Source organism: Lycorma delicatula, chromosome 4 (assembly GCF_047948215.1).
Source record: "Lycorma delicatula isolate Av1 chromosome 4, ASM4794821v1, whole genome shotgun sequence".
NCBI classification, from domain to species: domain Eukaryota; kingdom Metazoa; phylum Arthropoda; class Insecta; order Hemiptera; family Fulgoridae; genus Lycorma; species Lycorma delicatula.
Window position 1 is genome coordinate 48330328 of NC_134458.1, and position 13730 is coordinate 48344057.

Genomic DNA, 13730 nt, shown 5'->3' on the forward strand with positions numbered 1-13730 from the left:
AACAAAAGTAAAAATAAAGTGCACCAAGATTTATTGTAAACGTACGCTAAAGAATGTGCGACTGTATTCAGGTTAATCATCAGCATTTCGTTATTTATATTAAAATATTTCGCTTATCTGTGTTTAATGCAGAATTTTTAATTTGATTTGCATTATTATTATTCATATTTGCACCACATTTTTTTGTAATCATAATAAATTATTCAAATCTCTTATGTTTTTTTTTCCATTCTACTGTAGTAACAGATACTATTCTACTGTATTAGACTATTAAAATAGGTGCTGTGGAAAGAGGTTTATTAAATATTGTTTGAGGAGAAACTAATTTTGAACCATTTGACCCTATCATGGAATCAAGGAAGACGAGAAGTAACTTGAATTGATGATTGTTCTGAAGGATATCATTAAACAGTAGACATTAGCTGCAAAAATGTGCCTATTTTCAGTTAAAATGTTTTTTTAAAGAGATTTAATAAAGATATTTTTGTTTATAATTAAATCATAGTGTATTAGAAAAGTGGTAACACTACTATCCTGTGATACAAATACCTGTGTTCAGGTCTGCATTTATTACACACTGAATGATAAGACATAAAAGTTATGAAAATTTATATAATTATAATGTAAGTGGTTATAAAAAAATTATCATGTAAACAATATACTGAATAAATCACATTTTAAGGAAAATGGAAACAAATATTAAAGTTCAATGTTATCTTGAAAGGATTTAATTTAATATGGAGATCACCTATGTTCCCATAATTTATTGTTTTCTATAATTCTATTCAAAGTTTTCAAACTACATGAAATTCATTATGATAGTAATAACAAACTTTATGAAAATTTATTAAATATGAATATTTATTTGCTTATCATTGCATACTTATAATTATTCTCTCCAACCTGATTTTACCACATAACCTTTTTTTGCTGATACAAACAACAAAATCTTATAAAAATTTACTTCATAACATTTTTAATTGCCCTTGAAACCATCTTCAGTGGCTGGTGCTGTCATTCTCAACCTCCTATCAGGTTTTGTTTATGCTGCTTGTTTATGTTTTTTTTAATCAAACAAACATGTACTCACAATGAGATCAAAAAATTTGCTGCTATATTTCAGCCATATTCAAAATACCTGTTTGCCTAATTTAAAAAGGAGACATTGGGTAAATACTTTAAGGAAAGACTTATATTGGTGTTCCTGTATTTATAAAAGGCATACTGCAGCATCTCAGGAGGAAAAATATGGGAAACAAATTTTGCAGGTATCAAAGGAATTATTAAATGTAGTAAAGTTGTACAAAAAGTAAAACCATGGCTCACGTTAGTACTGGACAAAACAAGTGGTTTGAAACAATAGGTCGAGAGAATACCTTATCCTCTCTGTTCATTTTAATCAGGAATGACATTTAAAAAATAAAGCAGAAGGATATAACACATAATGAAACATAGGGATCTTGTCTTTAGATTTGAGAGAATAGCACTGGAAATCAGGACAGTAGGTACAGAGAAGACTAGAGTTGTGGAGTAAGGAGCACAGGAAATGTTGAATCGATTTTCAGTAGAAAAAACAAGTGAAAAAATGTTAAAAATATAACAGATAAACTTACTATACCGCACCACTATACACTCAAAATAACCAATGGTGAAATTAAGAAGTTTTAAGTAGAGTAAATTAAGAGAAACATTTTACTTTCCCATCCAGCGCTATAGCTCTAAAAGGGAAAGTATTGTAATCAATCCAATATGGGCATAAGCGATTTTCACTGGATCTCGACATTTTGACACCTAAGGAACCCAAAAAACCAAATGGAAATTTTCTGAATGTTAATGTTTGGTGTTGGACTCTAAATCACCTTAAATCTCCAAAACTACAGGACCAGTTTTGACCAAACTTGCTCAGATTACTTCTATATATGGGGCGGCATTGATATAATTAAATTTTCAACTTAAAAGGTCAAGGGGGTAGGCTGTAGAGCAAGGTCGAGATCTTGAGTAATTAAGGTCATATTTTTCTTAGGCACAATTGTGCCTAACAAAAAAATATAACAATATTTACAGAAACAAATTGTTGTAAAATCACATCCCCATCCCAAAAAATGCTCTTGTAGTTATTTTCTATGTTGTAATGTCACAGATGAGCGGTAGAATTAAATAAATGAACATTATTTAAAGAGTAAAAAAGTAATTCGGTTGGGCTGGGTCTCAAACTCAATTGCCTGGTTGACTCGGTACATAGAGTGTTAAGCGTTGCAGCTACACCAATCTGCCAACCATAAAAGCAAACTTTGTTCTATGTATGTTGTGAAATTAGTTTAATTAGAGCCGACCATCGCTGCTAGTACCGCTACACCCATGCGAATTAAATACAGTATTGCCACATGGTTTATTTAGAATCATTGAATCAAATAAACAAAAGCATATATTTAAATAAAATTATAAATATTTCTAATTAAGTTGTGAGAGTATGTATATGTAAACAGTGCATCAGAAACAACCCACATTTGTAGAACGCAGCTTTGGCCATGTTATGGTTAAGTCCTAGAACTGTGTTGTCAGCTTTTCTATAATATGGCCAGTAATTAAATATAAAATAATTAGGTGCACTGAAGAAGCTGTACCTATTTAATGCAGATTATGTATTATTATTCGTCTTTGCAATAGATAAATATGGACCATATCAAAAACAAAAGCTGGTTAACAGCAGTGAAATTAATTTTATCTTATCTAGATTATAAAGAACAAGGATGGTTTTTCAACTAATTACAAGAATCTCAATTTTTACAAAAATATCCAGTAATTTGTAAAAATAGACTTTCTTTTAGTATTTTTAACTGTTGGTGGATTGGAGGGAACTTCTGCTTTATGCATCTAGATTGTAGCAGTGTTTGATTTTAAGGTTCAAGGAGTAATTTGAATCACACATTAAGCGACTAAAAAAAAAATCATATATTGTTGTTCCCTACTTTTTATCTTTCTTTTGACTATATATATATATCATTATTCTACTGGAGGCTTTAAAATTCCTGTTGCTTCCACTTCAAAGGAAGTTAAATATGGATATTCAATGGGCTTGTATATTTACAAAAATATAATATGTATGTAATATATATATAATAAAATTGATAGAAAATGGAATAGGCTGAAAAATTCAGGAACCAAAAAGAATTTAACATTTTAATTATCAAAATCAGATATTTAACCACAAATAAATTTGTATTAATAATTACTATCATTTTTTATTTTAATCTCAAAACCTTCTGAGGTAATTTTCAACATTCATCATATTTGGCTTGAATTCAAACTTGTGTCCACAGGCTAAGATTATTTTCAGTAATGTTGATTTTGTTAGTTTTTACACATATTTTTTTTATTGTGATCATTCTCTCAGTACAGCTGTTTTACTTTGATCTAATAATGGGCCTAAATAATTTCAGAATTATCAACAAAATGCATTCATCAACTTTTCCTGACTATTATCAGCAAAAATTAAATAGTTTAAAAGTGACATCAACACTATAAGGGACCCTTCATTGGAAAAGTGTTTCTGCTGACTGAGGTTTTTTTTTTGTATTTTAAGTGTCATAAACTGGTATGGTCATTAAGCCACTCAAGGTCAAAAGAACCAGGAGCATGCAGTGAACTGCATTCAGTGTGGTCACCTATAGGAATTGGTTCACTGAAATGTGGTTTTGGCTCTTTGCATATTACCTGACTCCATACCCTTCCTTTTCAAGAATGCTACTCCGTGAAATATTCTACGTGTTGTAAAACCACTAGGTTGTTAAGGTGATGCACTTACCATGAGCCAAGAGTTTTTTATTTAAATTCATTGCGGATATTGTTAATAAATTATTGTATTCTGTAGTTGTGACTGAAAATGTTTTTCTGTTACAGTTCTAAAAATGTCATTTCACTTTCTGTGTGGTAGTCTGCTTCTTATTCCCTTCTTGGGTTGAGCTACATACAAAATTAGTGTTCTTTCTCTCTCTTATCAATCCTCAACTGTTTGGTTTTCAAAACCAATAATCATCTTTAAAAATGTAGTATTTCTTGCACAAAAAACTATCACCTGCATAAAAAAATTTTGACAGTAAGAACAGACAAAACAAATCTGAAATTTTATTCAGAAGTAATAAATCTTCTTTTTATTTCATTATTTTTTTTTAATATAAAGCAATAAATAGTTTGTGTGATAGTGTATAGTACAAAATAATGACAAGTTAATCATATCTCTATTTCTTGTGCAACAGAAGCTCAGTTTGCTTATAGGTGAATAGACCAGAGAACAAATAAACAAGAATATCAATGAACACAAGTACAATTCTTGGGTTTAACCTCTTTAGTAAGTACTGGAATACTTAATCACAGGCAGGTTTTGGCTATCATTATTTCATCATTTAATCCTGCATCAATATAATAAATAAGGATGATCTAGGGAAGTAGCTGATAAATAAAAATTTTATTTCATATTGAAATCAAATTAAAAAAAACAAAACCATACAATAAATGTCATCTAAAGAACATCTACAAACTACATGAAATGAATATTAAAAAATTGTTCCATAAATTTTCAGAAGAAAGTACAGTAAAACAATCTACATCAAACTTTAAAGAGTTTGCAAGATTAAATTACATACAAGTTTACTTTTATTGTATAGCTTGTAAGATAATTCTTATTAATTTAACTTAGATAAAAATTTTCAATAACAGCATAATTACTTCATTCTACAAAAACAAAGGAGAAAACAAAATATATTGTCACAAGTTAAATTTACTTTAACATTCACTTCTAGCAGCAAAGTGGATTCAAACTTATTCTCATATGTATATGCTCAAATGTAGTACATCATAGTGACCCATATGCTGTCACCACCTCATACCTGATGTAACTGGATCTGTCACAGTGTTTGATAAACACAAGCACAGTTTGCAATAAATTCCATTATGGTGTGTGAGAGCATTTGGAGTGAGTGTATGGTAACAGACAAGTACGAGTGCATCACAAATATTCCATTTTGGACAGAGGTTAAAAATGAGAAGCTGTTCAGCAAGTCCTTTGTGAAGAGGAGTGAAAGTGACAATATTCAGTTTAGTTCTTTTTGTAAACATTAATTCTTACATTAAGTGAATTATTGATTTTTCAACTGTTATCTTATTGTTAATTTTGTATTAGTTCCTATTAGCTATTGTAAGGTGTGTACTAATCGGAACTGTAGTTTTCTATTTATATTTACATACTTTACACATTATAAATTATTTAAAAGTAATAAATTGTATTTGTAAGAAATTTTTACAAGTGCTATTTCTCAATATCCTTGTCGAACCACAATATCAATCAGTCATTTGTTGAACTAGTCATTAACAGTCTATAATACTAAGTAATTATTTTAACACCATATCTAATTACTTGGCAAAAGAAGGTATTATTATTATTATTATTTAACAAGGTATCAAGCTAAAGGTATATTATCAGGTTCAAAGAAGGTATTACACTGTTTTTACTTCCCAAAAACATTGTCAATGGACAGATACACCTCATGCAGTACTTCTGTCAGACAAGGGATGGTTTCATTTATCTGGGCATGTTAATTCACACAACACCAGTTACTGAATGACTGAAAATCCTCACCAGATGTTTGAGCATCCACTTCAAAATGAGAAAATCACTGTACGAATTAGCCCAATGAAAATTTGTAGCATATGAAAAATGCTATACTTTACCTGGATTCGAGCCCAGCATCTTCTATTGCTAGCTGTTGTCGGTGGCTACAGGACTGTCTCGTGAGAGGTAGTCACTGTGATTACCGGCATAAAACCCCTCTATATTTTGGCTACGGCGTGTAGCCAGCAGTATGTTTCTAAGAAGGAAGGCCTTTTAACGTCAGGGTGTATGCGGGAAATTGAAGACCATGGTTTTGACTCTTGGCAAGGTAGGTGGAACGATTCTTCTACTGGTCGATACACGCATGGTATTCTTCCAAATGTTAGAGAGTTGCAAGCGATTAGCTGGGTATTCTCCAATCGGCATGTTACTCAATTCTTTCAGGACATGGTGCTTTTAGAGATAGTTTGGCTAGGTTTAGGTTGGTTGATTCCGCCTTGTGTCCGGACTGTAGGGTCAATGACACGGTGGACCATGTCCTGTGTGACGTCCATGGTACGAGGCTGAGCGTACCGTGGACAACTGGAGGACTTGTAGAGACTGGTCAATTGTGGCTGGCTTCCTTCGATTCCTCGCCCAACTTAGAGCGGCCTAGGGGATTTAGTAGAGTAGGAACCCAGGCAGCTAGGGCTGCCTGGACAATATGATTAACCGAAGGTAGGCGCTTAGGCAACGAGCCACGGTTACTTAGATAAGAGGTGTCAATAATTGTAAAAGCTGTTGGCAGAATGGTGACTGCACTGCCGATGGGCATGGGATGCCATGAGGTGTAGCGGAATTTTGACGAGGGCAGATTAGAATGAGTAAAACAAGACTGTCGGTCGGATGCGGCTGCACTGCGGAAGGGCATGGGACACCATGCAGCCATAAGGTGTAGCGGCATCTCAATGATGGTTTATTGTGGTGAATGTCACGCGGGACTCTGCGATGGACCCGAGTGGGAGCAGGAGATCTGTCCATTTCTCCCTAGTGGATCCGACCGGAGTCTATAATTTAACCTAAGTCAGGGGTTTATTTAAGCGTAAGCTGAGGTTTACTAAGGGAACTAGGACTAAATTTCGTTGTTGCGATCAACATGTTTGGTGATATGTTGTTGATTTACCTTGAATTACCAGACATTCACGAAATGGCTCATAATAAGTAGAACTAGGTGCGGGGTTCGCGCTTCCGCAAGCTCGGTTAATTAGTTCCAAGGGAGATGATGTACGACATTCAAGATGTCCTGACGAAGCCTATCGCGAAGACAATAAGCTGAGTTATTAAATCACTGATGTAAATGTCTACCGAGGCATTTACATCGGTGGCATCCCAACGAGACAACAGGCTTATTAGTATGAGATATAAAAAGTTAGAGGGCAATAGATGACTCCCGTTAAACCCCAACAGGCCAATGAATGAGGGGGGGCGACCAGAATGTCACTAAGCGGGTGTCTACCCCTATGGGGTTGGGATGTCATTAGAGGTCGGTGGTCTCCAGAGTTCCCCAGATTTGTCTAATTGCTACTTTCTTCTTTGTGGCTTTTTGAAAGATAAAGTCTATGAATCAAATCCCCATACTATCGATGAACTGAAGGTGAACATTCAACAAGAAACTGACAGCACTGGCAATTTTTTGCATTAGGTGACTATCAATATGATCATGGCCACAAAAGTGCATCGCTGCGCAGGATGTTCATTTTAAACATTTTTTTGTAAAAATATGGTAAACAAGTAAACTTTTGCTAATGCAAACACATAATTTAGTTTAATTTATGTTTTCATTCATCCATAAAATTTTACATGTTGCAGCTGAGTTTAGTCTTTTTAAGCTCTCACTAAGTATGACGGTGTAAAGATTTTCACACACTAGGAGAGAATTCATGCAGAAAAAATATCTACAGTTAATTTTCTATTCAGATAATACAATCAAGGTCTTGCGTTGTCTGAATAGGAATTTAACAAATTTAAATTTGCTCTAAAATTATAATTTAAATAAGTAGGTTGGATTCACAAGCAGAAAGGAAACTTGAATTCTTTTAAAAACATTTAAATATCATACTTTTATGTAACTGAAGAATCAAAGAAAGGTGGAAGAATAATAAAACAACATGTCAGTTTCAAAATTGAAATCTTGTTATAACTTTCTCATACAGAAATTTATAAAATAAACAATATAAAATTAATAGTTAAAACAATGCAAATAAATAAATAAAATTAATAATAATACACCCAAATCATTTACATACTCATTTAATCAATGAATTCTTATATAACACTTAATATCGAGTATTGCTCTGTAAAATAATTCTAAAACTTTAAAATTTTGAAGAGAACAGGTGTGATGTATGAAATACAATGAAAGTCTGTTTTAGCAAGAGTTAACCATGGCTTAATTTTTTAAAATTATACTAGTGTCATGATTACATAATTTACACTTCTGTCTCATTTACCATATAAAATACTAAGAAATATTTTTTTTTTACTTCTCTAATCATAAGAAATTAGGGTTAGCCATTTTATTGTTCTAACAATGTGAAAAAATAATGTACATACATAAATGGTTAAATATAAAAAAAAGGTAGAGTAATATAGAATGGGTACTATACTCCACGCTGTATTATGAAAATATCAGATTAACTAGCACAATCATGACATTTAAAAGAAAATTTATTTTACTTTCAATAAATTATTTACTGAAGATTTAGAAATGGGAGAATATGATCAAAGTTTCTATGATACAAGTTTCATAGTTTATTTTTGAAGGACTCAGATAGTGCAAAACATACAATATTATATTTTTTTAAATTTGTAATGTTTTTATTTAACAGAAGTTAACCTTCATCACAGGTTTGATGTACAAAGTATGTAACAAAAGTGATAGCTTTCACTGTGATTCAATGTACTTGATACCATGTTCAGAATTGGTTGAAACATTGATTACTACTTTGTTTCTAACCGATGAAGTAGTACTTTGTATTAGATTGAGAATTCTTCAATCTCTTATTATATTAAACTATTCTGTTAGTACCTTTTCTAATTTTGATATGCATTGCTTTAAACATGAAACTTCACTTGTTTTGCAATTATTGTGTAGTTAAATTTTCTTTTGCTTATTTAATGTGTTTTTTATGTTAAAAATTAATTTAGCCATTAAAATTGAATCTTTGATGTTTAATTTTCTGTGTGTAATGTAAACACAGTTTGATTTCACTACCTGCGGTTATATCAATTGTTGTATTGTTTAAACGGACAATTTTACTTAAGCTTAGCTTTTCATACCCAGTAGAATATTAATGATAATTTTATGCTTATTTAAATTACGACATCAACTAGTAAGGTGAGTGATATGGATAATTATGAAAAACATGTCAATGAAAAAAATTAATTTTTTAGTAAAAATAACTGTTGCTGTAAGGTACATTGTATGAAAAAATACTACAAATTGAAGGCTTAAATAATGCAGGATGACCATTATAATTTTCCTTGTCTTTCACTGATGATCCACAATTTAAAATAGTACAAACATAATATCCTGCATAATCAAATATCTCAACTACAACATCCTGGTATTTGCTATAACAGGCTCTTATCACTATCATAGGATTTTGTAAGTTAAAAACGTTTTGAAAGAAAGAACAAAACAAAAGGGTCATCGTAATGTTTTTGTTTCTTAAGCCTTCTTATGAAAATTATTTTTGTTCATCTGGACGATAAAAATACTTTCGCAAGAAATAGAACAATTGTATATGGTGACCTTGAAATACTGAGAATTCATTTTATCTCTCTTAAATACTAACAACTTATCAAAACTCAACGAACTAAAAAAAGGACCATTTATGGAATTATTACAGCTAGGCTTCCATATGTTCAATAAGATGCCAATTTTGACACTAATTCAAACAATCAAAACCTATTGTTAAAGCAATGTTAAGTTCCTAATCTCTCTACTAACAGAAAATGCCTCTTCTAATTAAAAAAATAGTTGAAAATTTCATAACAAAAATATCGTTATAAAGGGGGTTATTAAAAGCCACAGTTACTCTTATCAGACCTTAATATATAAGCATATACATACACACATACATACATACACACATTATAAATTTCAGTATATTATATTCTGGGAATTAACGTGGAAACACAATTAATTGGTAATAATAATAACCAAAGTAATAACCATTACTCAGCATAATGTTCAGTCTTCTACAGATATGGCTGCTGTTTCTCCTGAAAACAACATATTACGTAAATTTATCCACAGAATCTGTACCTAAAATAAAATAAAATCAGTAATCATTGAAAAAAAACAAAACATCAGTAAACAATAATATGAAAATACACATTTTAGAGAAACCTAAGAGTAATTAAATAAAAACCATACTTGCAGCTTAAATAAAAAGAAAATATTTTCCCAAATGCGATTCAGATATTCAGAATTACATTTGACACATGGATTCTTTTAAACATCAAATCATACTATGGGAAGATTAATTAGAGAAGTTGGCTGAAGAATACTTATATGTGATTGGTAAACTTCAAGAAAACATTGCATATGTTAAGTGGAATAAAATGTTAAAAATAAAAACAATTTGACATTGCACAAAGAAAAAATATTAAAATCTGTAAAAATTCATGTAGTTATAAAAAGAAATATCAGAGAAAGGTTAATGCAACAATTTTTTATAATCATATTGCTTCCCAATGACTGAATAGAAGTAATAAAGGAACTGGAAGAAAAATTAGAGAAAATATTAAGTAAAAACCCAAGCAAATGACAGAATAAAGGTTTAGATACTACTTTTCATTTAGCAAGATCTGGAAATATGCTAAAAGAAATGCCAAAGTAGGAAAAGATAATTGGGAAAAAATAGATGAATTTTATTATTTTAGGTAAAATTACAAAAGATAGACAAAATAAAAATATATTAAATGAAGACTAATATAAGATAGGGTAGTGGGTAGTATTCATCTAGAAATAAGCCCTTTATTATTGTGAAACAAGTTCAAAAGTAAGGGCCATGAGAACAGTTTAAAAAATGAAAAATTTATTAATAGTTTGAAATACTTATATATTTACTTTATTGTTCTACATAATCACCATTTCATTTCAAACACTTTTGATGTCTTTGATGATTTTGATGATGAAACAAGCTTCTTCAAATCCACTGCATAAAATTCTGTGGCCTGGGATTGTAGCCACTTTTGCACTGAGTTTTGCAACTCTTCACTTTCCTTGAATCGTTAAGATGCAAGCCAGTTTTTGAGTTGTAGGAAGAGATGGCAGCCACTGGGCATGAAATCAGGACTGTAAGGGAATGATAAAAAATCTCCCATCTGAATTTTTGAATTACTTCTGTTGTGCAAGCAGCCATGTGTGGATATGTGTTACAGTGATGAAGAACAATTCCTGATGTCAGCATTTCCCATTATAGGTTTTGAATGGTGCGATGCAGTTTAGAAACTGTTTCACAATAGACCTGTAATGTGATGGTTGTTCCAGGTTCCTAAAATCAATCAAAAGCACACCCTTTTGGTCCCAGACTACAGTTGTCATAATTTTCCTTCAATACTGGGCTTGTTTGAATTTTTTTGGTTTTGGTGAATCAGAATGATGCCACTGCATGGATTGTTGTTTTGTCTCAGCACTGATGGACAAAATCCACGTTTCATCACCAGTAAAAATATGTGAAAAACATTTGTCTCCCTCATGGTTAAAGTGGTTGAGAAAAGCATGTGCAGATGTCATTCTTTGTGAGCAATTGTCAACATTTTTGGAAACCACTGTGCACACAGTTTACAATAGCCTAGAGTGTCAGTCACGATTCTCAACAATGTTGTCTTTGAAACATCTGGAAATTTTAGAGAATAATTGTAAACTGAGTATTTTCTCTCACTTTTGCATTCACACATTCAACTTCATCATTCCAGACACTAGGCCTGCCACTTCTCTGTTTGTCATGAACATTTGAACAGTTCCTTAAACTCAAGACACCATTGCCTTAGTTTTCTTCACTCATTGTGGTAGACCTATATGTTTTACACAATTGACAGTGAATTTCAGCAGCATTATGTCCTCTTGCATTTAGAAATCTAATCACTGATCAAACTTCACAACTGGTGGGATTTGTTATTACTGCACTCATTTCAACACACTGTCTTGCAAAGGCAAACAACAATGAACTGACTGCAATGTGGCAGTTAAATGCCCAACAGACCACTTAAAGCTACTGCGCATCACGAATCAATCAGTGTTGCCAATCGTTATTTATAACTCATTGGCCCTTACTTTTGAACCATGCCTCATAAATACAATTTATAAATTGAAACAAAATTCTTAGTTATACGAGGGTGAATCAATTATTATCTGCAACGTAGTTATAAATTTTATTGCAATACAAATAGGAAACTTACATGTACAACATTTTTCAACAGTCCCCTTGCATTTCAACGCACTTGGTCCATCATTGAACAAGCTTCCTGATGCCCTCATAAAAGAAGGTTTTCGGTTCAGCTGCGAGCCAGGAATATACTGCTTCTTTCACTGTTTCATCCGAGTTAAATGGATGGCCTAAATGGATTTAGGCGAGTTAAATGGATTTAAATGGAGTTAAATGGATTTAATGCCTCTTTGAGTGGACCAAACAAGAGGTAGTCAGAAAGGGCAAGATCAGGACTATACAGAGGAAGAGCCAGTACTTAAGAGTTGAGTTTCTGGAGCATTTCAGCAGTGTGGGCAGCAGTATGTGGACGGGCATTGTCATGCAATAACACAACACCTTTCGACAGCAGTCCTCAGCGTTTGCTTAGAATTGCAGGCTTCAGCTTGGCAGTAAGCATCTCACTGTAACACATACTGTTTATTGTCATGCCCCTTTCCCCATAATGTTCCATTACTGGGCCTTGTGAGTCCCAAAAAACCGTAAGCATCAGTTTTCCTGCGGATGGTTGAGTCTTGAACATTTTTGCAGGGCGAATTTGGATGTTTCCATTCCATACTCTGCAGTTTACTCTCCGGCTCATAATGATGGATCCATGTTTCGTCACCAGTGATGATTCTGTCTAAGAAGATGTCCAAGCACGTTTGTTTATGCAACTGTGTGAGTTGTTTTGGGACCCATCTTGCACAGACTTTATGAAACCCAAGTTTGTTGTGGATGATTTCGTAGGCAGAACTGTGACTAATTTGCAGACGATGTGCCACTTCATCAATAGTTACTCGTCTTACTAAGAAAACCATGTGACGTGCACGCTCAATGTTTTCCTCATTTGTGGCAGTAAATGGTCGTCCAGCTCCTTTGTCGTGCATAACACTTGTGCGACCATTTTTGAATTTTTCAATCCATTCGTAGACACTCCGTTGCCACAACACACTGTTCCCATACTGTATCGAAAGTCTTTGATGAATTTCGGCCCCTGATACATCTTCCAACCACAAAAAACAGATTACTGAACATTGCTCTTCTTTGGTGCTAACAGAAAGCGGAGTAGCCATGGTTAAAGGCAGGGCAGCGATAATGGAACTAACCTAGCAGCATCAAACCTGCACAGATGTAATAACAATTAAACCACGCATGCGTCATCTATGCAACGCGAAAGTACTACCAACATAAACAAAAATATAACTAAATTGCGGATAATAATTGATTTATCCTCGTATTTACATGGAGTAGTGCTTTATAGCAGAAAAATGTGAATTGCTAGAAATGAAAAGAATAGGTACTTTTGAAGTGTAGTATCACAAAAGCATATTGAAAATTTAAACTTTGGTTTAAAAAATTTACAAAGTTGTTTAACGAGAAAACATATAGCAAAGAAGTCTGCGGCAAAATCCTGTACAAAAAAAACTAAAATCTTATACTTCTATAAACAAGAATTAACCCACAAAAATTGTATTGATATAATTATTACTATTTGAATTATATAATCAATTATATTGCCACGAAGTATTCAAATGCTTTTTATACAAAATAAGATGAATTCATTCTCTCCACAATAACTTTCTAAAATAAAACTAAAATTCTATAATTAAAAAGCAGTTTGGAATTAAAATTAATTCATAACATCAGTTGCAACTGATAAGGCT

General features: G+C 32.4%; 1 protein-coding gene across 2 annotated transcripts in view; it reads right to left on the reverse strand.

Annotated features, from left to right (window-relative positions):
• Window positions 1-7758: 7758 nt before the first annotated feature.
• The window catches only part of Pdk (pyruvate dehydrogenase kinase), a 74867-nt gene continuing 68895 nt past the window's right edge, over window positions 7759-13730 (reverse strand). Inside the window, exon 9 of one of the 2 annotated variants that reach the window (XM_075362876.1) lies at window positions 7759-9874. The gene's annotated coding sequence lies outside the window, so the exon portion shown is untranslated. Of the gene's footprint in view, window positions 9918-13730 lie in introns of both variants that reach the window. The other variant, XM_075362874.1, reaches the window with a different exon arrangement.